Source organism: Elaeis guineensis, chromosome 8 (genome assembly GCF_000442705.2).
Source record: "Elaeis guineensis isolate ETL-2024a chromosome 8, EG11, whole genome shotgun sequence".
In the NCBI taxonomy this organism is placed as follows: domain Eukaryota; kingdom Viridiplantae; phylum Streptophyta; class Magnoliopsida; order Arecales; family Arecaceae; genus Elaeis; species Elaeis guineensis.
This window is the reverse complement of record NC_026000.2, coordinates 77,442,386-77,458,479: the sequence shown is the minus strand read 5'-3', so window position 1 is coordinate 77,458,479 and position 16,094 is coordinate 77,442,386. Positions and strand designations below refer to the sequence as shown.

Genomic DNA, 16,094 nt, shown 5'->3' with positions numbered 1-16,094 from the left:
GCACCCTTTACACATGGGTGCAGATATTTGATTTACATTGGCTGGTCTCTGTAATTCTAAGGCTTCCAATCTACGTGTTAAGGTTGCAATCTTGGCCTCTGATGCTAGGGTTGGTTGAATTTGATGCATTCCTCCTCTTGAAGGTGTAGCTTTATCAGGTTCCCTAGTTGTTTCCCACTGTAAATTTTTCTCGGCTAGGTCTTCTAAGAATTGCCAAGCTTCAGTAGTTTCTTTGTCCATAAATTGGCCTTGGCACATGGACTCTAGCATGGTTCTTGAGTTTGAATCTAATCCCTCATAGATGATCTGGCATAGTCTCCAAGTTTCTATTCCATGGTGTGGGCATTGGGTCAAAAGATTCTTGAAACGATCAAAGTACTTCCAAAATGATTCACCAGCTAGTTGGTAAAATTGATTTATTTCATTCCTAATCCTAGCTGTTTTATGATGGGGGAAATACTTTTTTAAAAATGTTCTCACAAAGCCCTCCCAGGTAGTGACAGAATAGTTTGGCAGACTATAAAGCCACTTCTTAGCATTGTCCTTAAGGGCAAAGTTGATTAATCTAAGTTTGACCTCATCCTCTGTTAATTGCAGTTTCATGGTTGCACATACCTCCTCAAATTCTCTAATAAATATATAAGCATCCTCTAATCCTGTGAATTTTGGAAGCATATTTATGATTTGAGGTTTGATTTCAAAATTGTTAGCTGTGGGTTGTGGCAACCTGATACAAGATGGTTGGATGGAGCCAACTGGATAACACAAATCCTTAAGGGTCATGGGTTGGATTGGTTCAGCCATTGGAACAACAGGAATTGACTCAATTCTAACTAGACGACCCGACACTCTTCTCCACACACGAAGTGTACGGTTCTCGATGTTTATACAATTTTTTTTTTTAATAAAATTTTTATGTATAAGGAAAAGAAAGAAAAGAGAAAAAGTTCTAAAGAGAAGATCCTAAGGAGTCCTAAATCTAAAGAAAAGTAACCAAATTAATTTAAATTTTAAATTTTTTTTTTTTCAAACAAGTGAATCAATAAATTAAACTCAATCTATCCTAGGGTTAACCTAAATCTAGACAGCTCCTAACTGTTCCAAGATGACCCTTCAAACCTTCCAAGTGGAGATTGATCAACTAGTTAGCCAGGTAAGTATAAGAGGTGGGAGGTTCACTCATCATTGCCTTTCTAGACACCAAACGAGTTGGCCAGGCCAGCAACTGAACCAATTTAACAAACCACTCTCAGGGACTTGCCTAGACACCAACTAATCAAACAACTCAAACTTGGTAGAACTCTTAGGGTTCCTTGTCTTATTGAGCTCGAATTCCTTAAGGTTGACGTCTAATTGATTTTAAGATTAAAAGTCTAGGTAATGCAATATGATGGAGATGGTTTTTGGGCTAAGGAAGGGTAATGAAATCCCCACCTTATCTTGTTAATGGGTTGATGCCCTTAGATTAATTATGAAAATGCAAATACAAATAAACAAGATGACCAAGAATGTAAAAGATTTTAATTTAGAATTTTTTTTTTATTTTGATATTTTACTTCACGATTATGAAATGTCTTTTGTTTTGTTTTATATTTTTTTTTTTTTTTGTGATTAAGTAAATTCAAATGATTAGGTCTAAAAGCAAAAGTAATTAACTAAAAATAATAAAAGAGAAATTAGAAGTGTACCTGAGTTTTCCAACAATCACCAACTAAATATAGAAACCTAAAGAAAAAAGAAAGAGAGTTATAACGCACGAAGAACAAATATTTGAAAACAATTTAAAATGCCAAATCTCCGGCAACGGCGCCAAAAACTTGATGTGCAAATCTTAAAATTTGTAAATAAAACCGCAAGTGCACGGTGTGCAGAGTAGCACGACCAGCGAGTACGGGTCGATCCCACAGAGACTTGGTTTTAAAAATGATTTTCAAATCTATGCTCAAGCGAGCTTTAACAAAAATCGAAAGTCGAAAGTTGTTTGCTAAAGACAATAAGACTAAGGATCTAGGGTTTTTGAATCCACTAGATCTAGATTAGGAAATTCTACCTAGAATTTTTCTTAATGATCCTAACGACTACTCCTCTTGTCTTTCCCAAGCATAGATTATGAAGGGACTAAGCCCAACGATAACCCATCAAGATTCTTTACAGGGGAGTAATAACTAGGATCCCTTAGGGTTTTCTCCTCCTATGCACTGAATCAAGCATGAACTATGAAGGGACTCTGACCCAACTGTAGTTCATCAAAAATTCTTGGCAAAAGAGGAAGAAAAAGAAACCCTAAGAAAAAGAAAGAACCCTATGTAAAATCCCTACTCATGATCTAGCTTCATCGCAAACCCTAGAAGGGATGCTTAGCTAGACATGATCTAAATCTACTTGCAAAATTTAAATACAGAAAAATAAACTACCCTAATTTCATAAATTAAACTATCCTAATTACATAAATTTAAACTGCATAATTTAAACTAACCTAATTACATAAAATTAAATTGCATAAATTAAACTATCCTAATTGCAAGAAAAATAAATTGCATAATGTAAAGAGATGAAATTGCATAAAAATAAGATTTTATATAAAAAAAATTTATTACAAAAACCTCAAAGCTCGAGGCTTGAAAAGAGAGCTAAAAACCCCACTATCTAGGGTTACAAGCTTGATCGGAAGGAAGAATACATAAAACAAGGGCCTTTGGGGGCTTTTTATAGGCATTTGGGGGTTATAAGGTTTTCAAAACTTTCGATGTGGGACTAAGAGATTTTAGAGAGTTGTTAGGGGGGTTTATGGTGCGCCGATGGGTCCATGGTCCATGTGCCTATTGCTGTGGACCAGGCGGCTAATCAGATCACCAAATCAGTTGATTTTTGATCAATTTTGATCTGATTTGACTCGGGTTTGACCCAATTGAGTCTTCTTTCTTCATTCTTCAATTCCTGGGTCAATTTAACTTCGTTTTGCATAAAATTTGCGCCGTTGGAATCCTCTTTCCTTGTTCCTTCTATTGATGATCTCTTCTTCTGCAAAATATAATAACAAGTATCAATTTCTTAATAAAGTTAGATAATTTAGATATTAATTGATACTTTTTATGTCAATTTGTGACATAAATCAACGTACTTGATTCCATCAGACTCACCCTTTCTGTTCAGTCCTTAGCATCTCAGCGTACTCAGCCTCCCAGTTCATCTCGCTCTCCTGCTCGTGCTAGAGGCAGACGGGGTAGAGGACGCACTTCTGATCCATCAGCTTCTCATCTCATATCTGATGACTCCGATCCTTGACTTGTCTTGATCTTTACTAGATCCTAGGTGTTAGTGTCTTGTTCTAGGATCTGTATTTTGGGGCCATGTATTGAAAATTAGCTGGTTGACTTTTATTTTAAGAACTATGTAATGAAACAATTATGGTTTTATGCAATCATCTTTTACTTATATTTCTACCTTTTGTAATGATATCGATCATATTTTGGTTATATATATTCTCCTTGTTGAAATATTGTCTTCTCTTTGTTGTTGTTTGCTGTTGATAATTGCTATATTAAGGGGGAGCAAACATCTGTGATAAACTCTAAAGGAGGAGAAATTAAAGAATGTTTCAGAAAAAGGAAGAGTTAACCATGTTTGATGATGTCAAAAAGGGGGAGAAATTAAACAAAAATTTGGAAAATTAAACAAAAAGCAATCCAACAAAAGCAAAACCATAAACTATGAAAAAGCAACTCAACAAAACCAAATTATGAGAAATTAATGAATGAATTGAAAATTTAAAGAACAATATCAAAAATACAATGCTAAGTACAATGCAAATAAGTAATTTTTAAATTACTTCTTTACATATGCTCTGATTTGCTTTAAAAAATTTAAATATGCTCTGATATACTTCAAAATTCAAACTTGCTCTGATACATCTTTTGAAATTTTATTTACCTTGATACATCTTAAGAAATTTAACTTACTTTGATACATCCTAAAATTTTTTTTTAACTTGCTCTGATACATTATAAAATTTTCTCTGATACATTGTAAAAATTATTTTTCTTGCTCTGATATATTGTCCTAAAATTTTTAACTTGCTCTGATACATTATTTGCTCTGATACATTGTGAAATTTTCTCTGATACATTGTAAAATCTTTTCTGATAACATTGTAAAAAAATTTTTTTTGCTCTGATACATTCAAAATTTATTTTTTTCTCTTGCTCTGATACATCTTAAACTCAAAATGATCTAATATACTTTCCAAATCAACTCTTAAACATGCTTTGGCACACATAATTATTTTTTTTTTTCAAAAGCAATTAAAGCACATAATTATTTTTTTGCTCTGATGCTAAAACTAAAATCAAATGAGAATGAGCAAATTTTCAAAATACAGCTTAATATGATAACAAAAACAAGTTTTCCGCTCAAACACCAAATTCACATAATCCCATGAGCATCTTTTCAAATCTTTAAGAAAATGGACAAACTATTTTTGCATATGACCATTTATATCACATGCCAAAAGAATCATATTTTTTTTATACACCTATAGTGCATTCTTTTGAAATTAATGCATTCACATAAATGCTTTTGTTCAAGTATTTTGTCATCATCAAAAAGGGGGAGATTGTTGCTCCTAGATTGATTTTGATGATTACAAAGCAGATTGAAGGGATACAAATATTTTAAATTGAAAAAGTTTTTATGCTCTTCAAGGGTAAAATCATAATTTTACTAAAATCCTGATTTGATAGTATCATTTGGTAGAACAAATGATTTGTAAACTATTGATGAAAATTTTATTATTTTTGGACTTATATTTTTGAAGTTATGAAGGTTTGAAGTGCATGAGTCGACTCATGAGTCAACTCATGGCACTATGAGCTGATTGGCACGCAAAAATTTCCCATGGCACACTGGATTTTTGGCTTGGCACGACCTGTGAGTCGACTCATGAGTCGACCCATAAGGCATGAGTCGACCTCTGCTGATTTGGGCCAAAAAATCCAGAAATCAAAGTTTCTGGCTAATGCAACAGAAGTCGACTCATGAGTCGACTCCTGAAGCATGAGTCGACTCATGAGTCGACCCCTGCGATGGAAATCGTCCGCAACGGCTAGTTTTTTGCCCATTTTAATTGCCTTTTATGCTTCCTAAAAATGCTCTAACGCTCTTTTTCTGCCTAATATGTTTTCTCTTATTTCTTAATGTTATAAAAGGTTTCAAATGGTGAAAGAAAAGAGGAGATCAAACATATATACAATTGAGAGGATCCAAAATATACACGAAGTGATCAACGAGACATTCGAGAGAAAAAGAAAAGAGGATCCAAAATCTACACGAGAGAGAGACAGGTGATCCACAATATACACGAGAGATTGTGAAAGAGATTCAAGAGCATTCAAAGAGAGGATTTTTCATGCCTATTGTTTCAACCTTGATCTAGAGATCTTTCAAAGCCTTCAAGAAGTCTTCAATCAAAGTTCATCTTCTTCTCAAGCATTCATTCAAGCGTTCATCCACCTTGAGAAAATCCAAAAAGGGGATTCTTCATTTGAGTAAAGTATTTTTATTGTTATATTCACTCATTTAAGGAGCTGTTATTGTATTAATTTGTGCTCTAAGCTATTTTACTCTTTGTGAGTATTTGTTCTTATTTTTGGAGGATTTCCAAAACAAGGAAAGGTTGATCCGAACCTGAAATCGGAGTGTTTTGGGTTGACTTATACCCGGAAAATAAGTAGACTAGCTTGGGATAGCTAGTGTCGGAGTTTTCGACGTTTGTATTCGGGTTGAATACAAGTATAGTGGATTAGAATTCCCAAGTAGGAGCTTGGGGAGTGGATGTAGGTGCAAGGTTGGCACCGAACCACTATAAATCCTTGTGTTTGTGGTGTGCTTTATTGTTTCTCTTTATTTCTTTATTATATCCTTGCATTCTTGCTTTAGAAATTTAATCTTGATTTAAAGTCTTTCTTCTCATTCATCAAGTTTTAACAAATACCTTTCATAAGTAATTAGTTGAGCTTAAAATTTTTAGAAACCCAATTCACCCCCCCTCTTGGGTTGCATAGCTGGGCAACAGAGGTGGCTAGCCACCCATCTGAGAGAAGCTCGGAGTTCGGCTCTCGCAGGAGTTCGGATGGAGTCTTCCTTCAGTCAAAGTCGGGGGTGAAGTCCGGCTCCCGTAGGAGTCCGGGCGGAGTCTTCCCGTAACCGGAGTCGGAGATGAGGTCTGGCTCCCGTAGGAGTCTGGCGAAGTCTACCTGCAATTAAAGTAAGGGATGAAGTTTGGCTCCCTTAGGAGTCCGAACGAAGTTTACCAGCGATCAGGGTCGAGGACGGAGTCCGGCTCCCATAGGAGTCCGGGTGAAGTCTTTCCGCAGTCGAGGTCAGGGATGAGATCCGGCTCCCGTAGGAGCTCGGGCTGAGTCAACCTGTAATCCAAGTTAGGGATGAAGTCTGGCTCCCTTAGGAGTCCGGACGAAGTTTACCTGTAAGCGAAGTCGTGGGTGGAGCCCGACTCCCGTAGGAGTCCGGGCGAAGTCCTTGTGCAGCTGAAATTGGGAATGAGGCCCGGCTCCCGTAGGAGTCCGGGCTGAGTCTTCCCGTAGCTGGAGCTGGAGACGAGATCTGGCTCCCGTAGGAGCCCGGGCGAAGTCTACCTGCAATCAAAGTCAGGGATGAAGTCTGGCCCCCTTAGGAGTCCGGATGAAGTTTACCAGCAATCGGGGTCGAGGACGGAGCCCGGCTCCCGTAGGAGTCTGGGTGAAGCTTTTTCGTAGTCGAGGTCGGGGACGAGATCCAGCTCCCGTAGGAGTTCGGGCTGAGTCAACCTGCAATCCAAGTCAGGGATGAAGTCCGGCTCTCTTAGGAGTCCGAAAGAAGTTTACCTGTAAGCGAAGTCGTGGGTGGAGCCCGGCTCCTGTAGGAGTCAGGGCGAAGTCCTTGTGCAGCCAGAATTGGGAACGAGGTCCGGCTCCCATAGGAGTCCGGGCTGAGTCTTCCCGCAGTTGGAGCTGGAGACGAGATCTGGCTCCCGTAGGAGCCCTGGCGAAGTCTACCTGCAATCAAAGTCTGGGATGAAGTCCGGCCCCCTTGGGAGTCCGGACGAAGTTTACCAGCGATCAGGGTCGAGGAAGGAGCCCGGCTCCCATAGGAGTCCGGGCGAAGCTTTTCCGCAGTCGAGGTTGTGGATGAGATCCGGCTCCCGTAGGAGTTCGGGCTGAGTCAACCTGCAATCCAAGTCAGGGATGAAGTCCGGCCCCCTTAGGAGTCCGGACGAAGTTTATAGCGATCGGGGTCGAGGACGGAGCCCGGCTCCCGTAGGAGTCTGGGCGAAGCTTTTCCACAGTCGAGGTCGGGGACGAGATCCGGCTCCCATAGGAGTTCGGGCTGAGATCTGATAGTTGTAGGAATCTATTGTTGGAGAAGTTCAGCCGTTGGCAGGGTCCGGGGAGATACCATCTGCAGTCGAAAGCTGGAGGAGTCTTGGGAGGGTCAATCCTGTTATGAACTTCGACTGAGGGTATTTTATACCCAACAAGTTGCAAAAAGGGTGGTGAGATTTTTAGCAAGTGTTGCTAGTGTGCCCTAGGATTTTATTTTTTCATGCGTTGGAGTCAAAAATTAAATTCTAGATTGTGAGACATTTGAAGAATATCTTCTTCACATCATTCTGTGGCAAGATCGGAAGCAATTGGGCTTTGGTGCATTCGTTCCTTCAGTTCGAAGCCGGCAGTATTCTTGAGAAGAAAAGGCTGCAGCAGTGCATCGGATAGGAAGGACTTTGGCTAACTTTCGTATGGATCACCATTAGAGGCTTCTACTTTGGAGTCTCATGGAGAATACCAATGTGCCACTTCATCTTTTTTTATGAAAGTAAAAATTTTATTTCCTTTTGCATGCTTGTTTTGTTTTATCGATATCAGCAAGGTGATTCTAGGATTTTGAGTTTGACTCAATAGTTTTAATTGTTAAAGCTATTGACTTGTTTGATTTTAAAATTTTTAAAAATTACTTTCTACTGCATTGCCAGAACCCAACAATCAGTACATGAGTAACAATGAGATTGACCCCTCCGAATTAGGAGTAAATATATCAATGTATTTCAATTTAGCAAAACCTGAGCTCAGATAATCCATGTGATGGATTTGAAAAAGATTGAAATACAATGTGGATGACTTATCTCAGATTGACAGTTAAATTCTAGGTCATCCTTGAGCATTAGGATCAAAGAGATGAATTATACGGTAACCATACACCAATAGGTTCTTGAATATTGCTTCACTTTCATTCGACCTATCCGGATGTTGGGTCATCATTGCTAAATGGTTACATCGATTGGTTTGAAAAGTTATTTCTATGCTACTGACATAGATTTGAACCTATGAGATCACACTCAAAATAAATTTCTGACTGATCATGTGGTTGATCAATGATTGAGAATCATTCATGGACTTAATCGTCAATTCGATTGATGATTAACCTTATGCAAAAGTTGTAATAAATTTATTTACTAAGTGATAGTAAATTAATAAAAGATTAATTAGTAATTAGATTATTAATTAGTTTAATTTAATTAAATAAAAATATTGCTCCTTGGATTGATTTTGATGATTACAAAGCTTTTGAAGGGGTACTAATGATTTTCGCTTGAAAAAGACTTATTGCTTTTCAGAGGTAAAATCGTAATTTTACCAAACCCTGATTTAAAAGCATCAAGTGATAGAACAAAAGATTTGTGATCCATTGGTGAAAATTTTATAATTTTTGGACATGTATTTTGAAAGATATCCATATTTGAAAATTTGAGTCGACCCCATGAGTCAACTCATGGCACAATGAGCTGATTGGCACACAGAATTTTTAGCTGGCACAGTCTTGGCACTATCTGTGAGTCGACCCCGTGGGTCGACCCCCAGGCATGAGTCGACCCATGAGTCGACCTCTGCTGTTTTTAGGGCAAATTTACAGAACCTTAATTTTTTGTTGATTTTCTGTTGTTTTTCCACAGAGGTCGACCCATGAGTCGACCCATGAGCATGAGTCGACCCATGAGTCGACCCCTGTGATGGAAAAATTTCATAAGGCTAGTTTTTAACCCATTTTAAGTACTTTTAATACTCATTTAATGTGGTCTAACGGCTCTATTTCAGCCCAGATTGTTCTCCACCATTTCTTAAAGCTATAAAAGGGATAAAAAGATGGGAATCATCAACAAGAGAGATTTTTGAAAAGAGAATTTCAAGCAAACTTTTTAGCCCTAAGCAAGAGCTCACTCAAAGCATTCAAGAAGTATTTAATTCAAGCTCACCAACTCCTCAAGTGCACATTCAAGTCTCCAACCATCTTGAGAAAATCAAAAAGAGCCTTCTTCTCTTTGAGTAAAGTGTATTTAAAGCCTCATTCGCTCGTTAAAGGAGCTTCTTTTGTATTTTCTGAGCTATTGATTGTTATACTCTGTTTAAGTTATTTTTTTATTTTGGAAGGGTTCCAAAACAAGGAAAGGTTGATCCAAACCTTGAATCGGAGTGTATTGGGTTGGCTTATACCCAGAAAATATGTGGACTAGCTTGGGATAGCTAGAGTTGGAGTTTCCGACGTGTGTATTCAGGTTGAATACAAGTTAGTGAATTGGAATTCTCAAGTAGGAGCTTGGGGAGTGGATGTAGGTGCAAGGTTGGCACCGAACCACTATAAATCTTTTTGTTTGTGTTGTACCTAATTGCTCTTCCTTAGAACTTCTTTATTCTCTTGCATTCTTGCATTCAACCATTAGCCTTGAATCAACTATACTCTCCTTATTTACTTAGCTATTGTTAAACATTTGTCATAAGATATAAGTTAAGTTTAAAATTTTTAGAAACCCAATTCACCCCTCCTCTTGGGTTGCATAGCTGGGCAACAAGTGGTATCAGAGCCCGGTGCTCTAGCCCTACTTTGATCTAACCAATCAAAGAGCCAAAGATCTATGGCAACTCAAGTTGGCACTTCTCTAGCCGAGGGACAGTCTACTAACCGACCTCCACTTTTCAATGGGTCCAATTAAATCTATTGGAAAGCTCGGATGAAAATCTTCATTCAAGCACTGACTATGATATGTAGAGTATCATAGTGAACGGCCCTCACACACCCACTAAAATTATTGATGGTGTGGATTCAGCCAAATCCGAAAAAGAATGGGATGAGGTTGATAAGAAAATGGCCCAACTAAATGCTAAAGCTATGAATGTTCTATATTGTGCTCTTGATGCTAATGAATTTAATCGTATTTCAACTTGCTTGTCTGCTAAAGAAATATAGGATAGATTAGAAGTAACCCATGAAGGAACTAATCAAGTAAAGGAGTCCAAAATTAATATGCTCGTGCATAAATATGAATTATTTAAAATAGAGCATGATGAGTCTATAACTGAAATGTTTACTCACTTTACTAATATTATAAATGGTTTAAAGAGTCTTGGTAAGTCCTATTCTAACAGTGAGCTTGTAAGAAAGATTCTCAGGTCCTTACCAAGAACTTGGGAAGCCAAAGTGACAGCCATCCAAGAAGCCAAGGATTTGAACATTCTACCCTTGGAAGAGCTTCTTGGATCATTGATGACACATGAGCTGAGCATAAAACAACATCCAGAGGAAGAAGTCAAAAAGAAGAGAATAATTGCCCTCAAATCCATAGCTCAACTAGATGAAGAAACTGATGACATCGAAAATGAAGAGCAGGATGAAGAGATGGCACTCATTACCTGAAGGTTGAAGAAGTTTTTGAGAAAAAGGAAACAAGGAATGAGGAAGAGGCCATTCACAAAAGGGGAACAGAGCAAAGAAAAGGATAAGGACCAACCCCTTATCTGCTATGAATGCAAGAAATCAGGACACTTCAAGTCCGAATGTCCACAACTGAATAAGGGTCCCAAGAAGTACAAGAAGAAGACCATGATGGCCACTTGGAGTGGGAGTGATGACTCAAGCTCCGAAGAGGAAGACTCAACTGAACAAGCCAACTTATGCCTTATGGCACATGAAAATGAGGTAAATTCTGAAACTCCTAGTGACTTTACATTTGAAGAACTGCATGAAGCTTTTTATGATTTAATTGATGAACTAAAGAAACTAGGGATAAAGAATAAAGATCTAAAATTAAAAAATCAATCTTTACTGAAACAAAATGAGAGCATTTCAATTGAAAAATCTACCCTGGTTCAAGAAAAACAAAATTTAAAGAATAAAATTGCCAAGCTAAAATCAATAGTTGAAAAATTCACCTTGAGTTTTAATAAACTTAATATGATTCTTGAAAATCAAAAGGCCATGTATGATAAGGCTGGACTTGGCTATAAACCCTTGAAGAAATAAAAGTATCTAAAAAATATCTATGTAAACTCTTCAAGTAACCAGTTTTCTAATATTACTTGCTTCAAATGTGGTAGAGTAGGACACAAGTCATACACTTACTTCTCTAACAAATCTGTAAACTCAAATGTAAAGAAAATATGGGTTCTAAAAGGAACCATTATGACTAACCAAAAAGGATCCAAGAAAGCTTGGGTACCTAAAACAAAAACTTGACTTTTGCCTGCAGGTGTGTCTAGCATCCAAAGGAGCAAATAGAAAATGGTATCTTGATAGCGGATGCTTGAGACACATGACTGGTGATGAATCCCAATTCATCACACTTGATGCTAAGAATGGAGGGATGGTCACCTTTAGAGACAATGGTAAAGGAAAGATCATCGGTATAGGTAACATTGGTATCACTCCCTCCAAGTACATTGAAAATATTTTGTTAGTAGATAGTTTAAAGCATAATTTACTAAGCATTAGTCAATTTTGTGATAAAGGATATAAAGTTATTTTTGAATCTTCTGTTTGCATTATAACTAGTCCTATTAATGAAGGCATTAAATTTGTGGGACATAGACATGGTAATATTTATATGGTAGATTTGAATGATCTATCCAAGATAAACATGTAATGCCTAGTATCCTTGAATGCCAAGATTAATGAGACTAGTTGGCTTTGGCATCGTAGGCTTGCACATATTAGCATGCATTCACTTTCAAAACTCATTAAGAAGGAACTGGTTCTTGGTTTGCCAAAATTGAATTTTGAAAAGGATAGAATCTGTGATGCATGCCAACTAGGTAAACAAACAAGAGTTTCATTTAAATCTAAAAATATTATTTCAACCTCTAGACCTTTAGAGCTATTGCACATGAATTTATTTGGACCTACTAAAACTACTAGTCTAGGAGAAAAATGATATGATTTTGTAATTATTGATGATTTCTCTCATTTTACATGGGTTTTCTTTTTGGCACATAAAGATGAAACTTTTCAAGTTTTCTCTAAATTTTACCGAATAATCACTAATGAGAAAGAATTTTTAATTCAAAATATTCGAAGTGATCATGGAACCGAATTTGAAAATCAAGACTTTAAAAAATTTTGTGATGAAAAAGGAATAGGCCATAATTTTTCAGCACCTAGGACACCCCAACAAAATGGGGTAGTAGAAAGAAAAAATAGAACCCTAGAAGAAATGGCCCGTACCATGCTATGTGAAAGCAACCTTCCAAGATACTTTTAGGTGGAAGCTATTAACACAGCATGTTACATTTTAAATCGTGCCTTGATTAGACAAATTTTAAAGAAAACCCTGTATGAGCTTTGGAAAGGAAGAAAACCTAATATTGCATATTTTCTATTTTTGGTTGCCGATGTTTTGTATTAAATAATGGTAAAGAAAGACTTGAAAAATTTGATGCAAAATTCGATGAAGTAATCTTTCTTGGTTACTCCTCATCTAGTAAAGCTTTTAGAGTTTTCAACAAAAGAACCTTAGTAGTAGAGGAGTCAATACATATTGTCTTTGATGAAACTAATGATCTTCCTTCAAGGAAGAATGAAGGTGTTGATGATGCAAATCTTCTTATAGAAGGAATGAAAGAGATCACTCTGAAAGATTCTACAATTCAAGATGATGAGGAACATGAAGACAAACAGGATGAGGAAGGTGAAGAACATCAAGAACAATCTCAAGGTACAAATGACCTACCCAAAGAATGGAGGTATGTTCACAATCACCCTAAGGAGCTAATTATTGGTGATCCTATGCATGGGGTAAGAACTCATTCTTCACTTAAAGATGCATTCAATCATTTTACTTTTGTCTCTCATCTTGAACCTAAAACTATTGAAGAAGCTGAAAATGATTATAATTGGATTAATGCAATGCAAGAAGAACTTAATCAATTTGAAAGAAATAATGTATGGACTTTAGTATCAAGACCTAAAAATTATTCAATAATTGGCACAAAATGGGTTTTTAGGAATAAATTAGATGAACATGAAAATGTAATAAGAAATAAAGCAAGATTGGTTGCTAAAGGTTATAATCAAGAAGAAGGAATTGATTTTGATGAGACCTTTGCACCTGTTGCCAGAGAAGAGGCAATTAGACTTCTACTTGCATATGCTTGCTTTATGAAATTTAAATTATTTCAAATGTATGTCAAAAGTATATTTTTGAATGGATATATTACTGAAGAAGTCTATGTAGAATAACCCTCAGGTTTTGAAAATTATGCTTTTTCTAATAATATTTTTAAATTAAATAAAACTCTATATGGTTTAAAACAAGCACCCAGGGCTTGGTATGAAAGACTAAGCAAATTTTTACTCATTAATTTTTCAAGAGGCAATGTAGACACAACCCTTTTCATTAAAAGAAATCAAGATGATATATTAGTTATACAAATATATGTTGATGATATTATTTTTGGATCTACTAATGAATCTCTTTGTCAAGATTTTGCAAAGCTCATGTAGGGGGAGTTCGAGATGAGCATGATGGGAGAACTTACATTCTTCCTCGGACTCCAAATCAAACAAACAAAGGAAGGAATCTCCATCACCCAAAGCAAGTACACAAGGGAATTACTCAAAAGATTTGGAATGGAGAACTCCAAAGCAATTGGCACACCCATGAGCCCTTCATGTAAGCTTGACAAGGATGAAGAAGGTAAAAGTGTAGACTTAAAATATTATAGAGATATGATTGGCTCTCTACTATATTTAACTGCTAGCAGACCTGATATTATGTTTAGTATTTATCTTTGTGCTCGATTTCAATCCAATCTTAAAGAATCTCACTTGAATGCTGTTAAAAGAATCCTTAGATATTTGAATGGTACTCAAACTCTAAGATTATGGTACTCTAAGGACTCACTAATTGATTTAATAGGATATTCAGATACTGATTTTGCTGGATGTAGATTAGATAGAAAAAGCACTAGTGGAACTTGCCAATTTCTTGGAGTTAACCTAATCTCCTGGTTTAGCAAGAAACAAAATTCGATAGCACTGTCTACGGCCGAGGCCGAATACATTGCAACCGAAAGTTGTTGTGCTCAAATCTTGTGGATTAAGCAACAACTCAAAGATTTTGGTATCAAACTTAATAAAACTCCCATAAGATGTTATAACACTAGTGCCATAAATCTCACTAAAAATTCAATTCAGCATTCTAGGTCTAAACATATTGAAATCATGCATCATTTTATAAGAGAACATGTTCAAAATAAAAACATAATTCTTGACTATGTTTGTACTAAAAAATAATTAGCCGACATCTTTACAAAGGCTCTAAGTGAAGATAGATTCTGTGAAATTAGGAGAGAACTAGGAATCCTTGATCCATCTGCTTAAATGTCTCTCCAATCCCAAGGGATCAATGTCAAAAACTCTTTGAACTTAATTCTCATCATGTCTCTTGGGCTTAAAAGCTCAAAATTATCATTCTCATAATTGATCATTGAGCAAATATCCTTCTCCTAAAGTTTTGAATTTTTCAAAAATTGTTCATCATTTTTTTTGAAATTTTGTGAACCATGAGTCGACCCCCTAGAGTCGACCCAATGGCAAACTTGTAGTTTTGGCCAAAATCCCACAGGCTCTTTTCTTTTTTGTTGAAATCCCATCCTTTGAGCCGACCCATTCCACCATCTTCTTCCTCCCTCCAAAACCTTAGGTCTCCTTCTTCTTCCTCTCCAAATCCAAGTCCTACCCCCAAAATTCTTCTCCCATCACCCCTCTCACCTCAAATCGACCCTTAGGAATCGATTTCTTCCCCATCTCATCCCTTATTTGGATCGGTTGGAGCGTGCCCTAGCTTCCACCCTTCTCCTCCAAATTGGGGTTTCACTCCTCCAAAAATCCTTATCCTTTCCCTAAAATCCCTCTATCTCTTCACACATTTGACCTCCCAAGACCCCTTGCTTGCTCTGATGGTGGAAATGGCTCCAAAAATGAAGCTCCCACAAAGAAGGAAGTTCGTCCGCGAGTTGGAAGAGGGCGTGCACAGGAAGAGACAGGCTTCTCAGACCTCATCAGCATCCATTCCTGTTTCGGCATCTGCTTCAGGTTCTTCTCGATCTCCATTAAGTCCCAGTAAAATTCTCTTATCTGGTAGAAAGGTAGAACTCGAGAAAAATATAGATTTCAGATTTTTTGAAAAAGAGGGGTTCTCCATTGGTTCAAAAATCAAAGATCAAGGTTGGAAATTTTACTGTTCACTTAAAGAAATTACTTATGTGGATTTGGTTAGGGAATTTTATCTGAACTTGAGCTATGACAATGGAACAGTAACATCCACTGTTAAGGGTATAGATATCTGTATAGATCCTGTACTTTTGGGAGAGATTCTTCATTTACCCTATGAGGGATACTCAAACATGGAACTCCCAGTCAAGGAAGAAGGAATTAATGTGATTTTAGGAGGAACCTTCTCGGGAAGCCTAAACAAACTAGAAGCCAAGATCCTGTCCATTGAGATAAGGATACTACATCAAATGGTAACAAAGCTTTTCTTCCCTAGAAGTGGTAGACATGACCCCCTCTCAGGCCGAGACATCTGCATCATATTTCATGTGATTACCCAAACCCCCCTAAACCTCCCTGCATTAATGATAGAAGCTATGAGGGAAACCCTGAATAGATCCAAGGCACATCTGCCTTTCGGTATGGCCCTCACATTAGTATTCAGGAGGTTTGGAGTTAGTTTTGAGGAGGAGGCAGCAGCTAGGCTTTCTCACTCTGACACCATC

At 37.1% G+C, this 16,094-nt stretch overlaps 1 non-coding gene across 1 annotated transcript; it reads left to right on the top strand.

Moving 5' to 3' along the window:
- The first annotated feature begins 328 nt into the window (after nucleotides 1-328).
- LOC140851352 (small nucleolar RNA R71) lies at nucleotides 329-435 on the top strand. Its single transcript, XR_012134104.1, has one exon. It is a non-coding gene; the product is annotated as a small nucleolar RNA R71 (small nucleolar RNA).
- The last annotated feature ends 15,659 nt before the right edge of the window (nucleotides 436-16,094 follow it).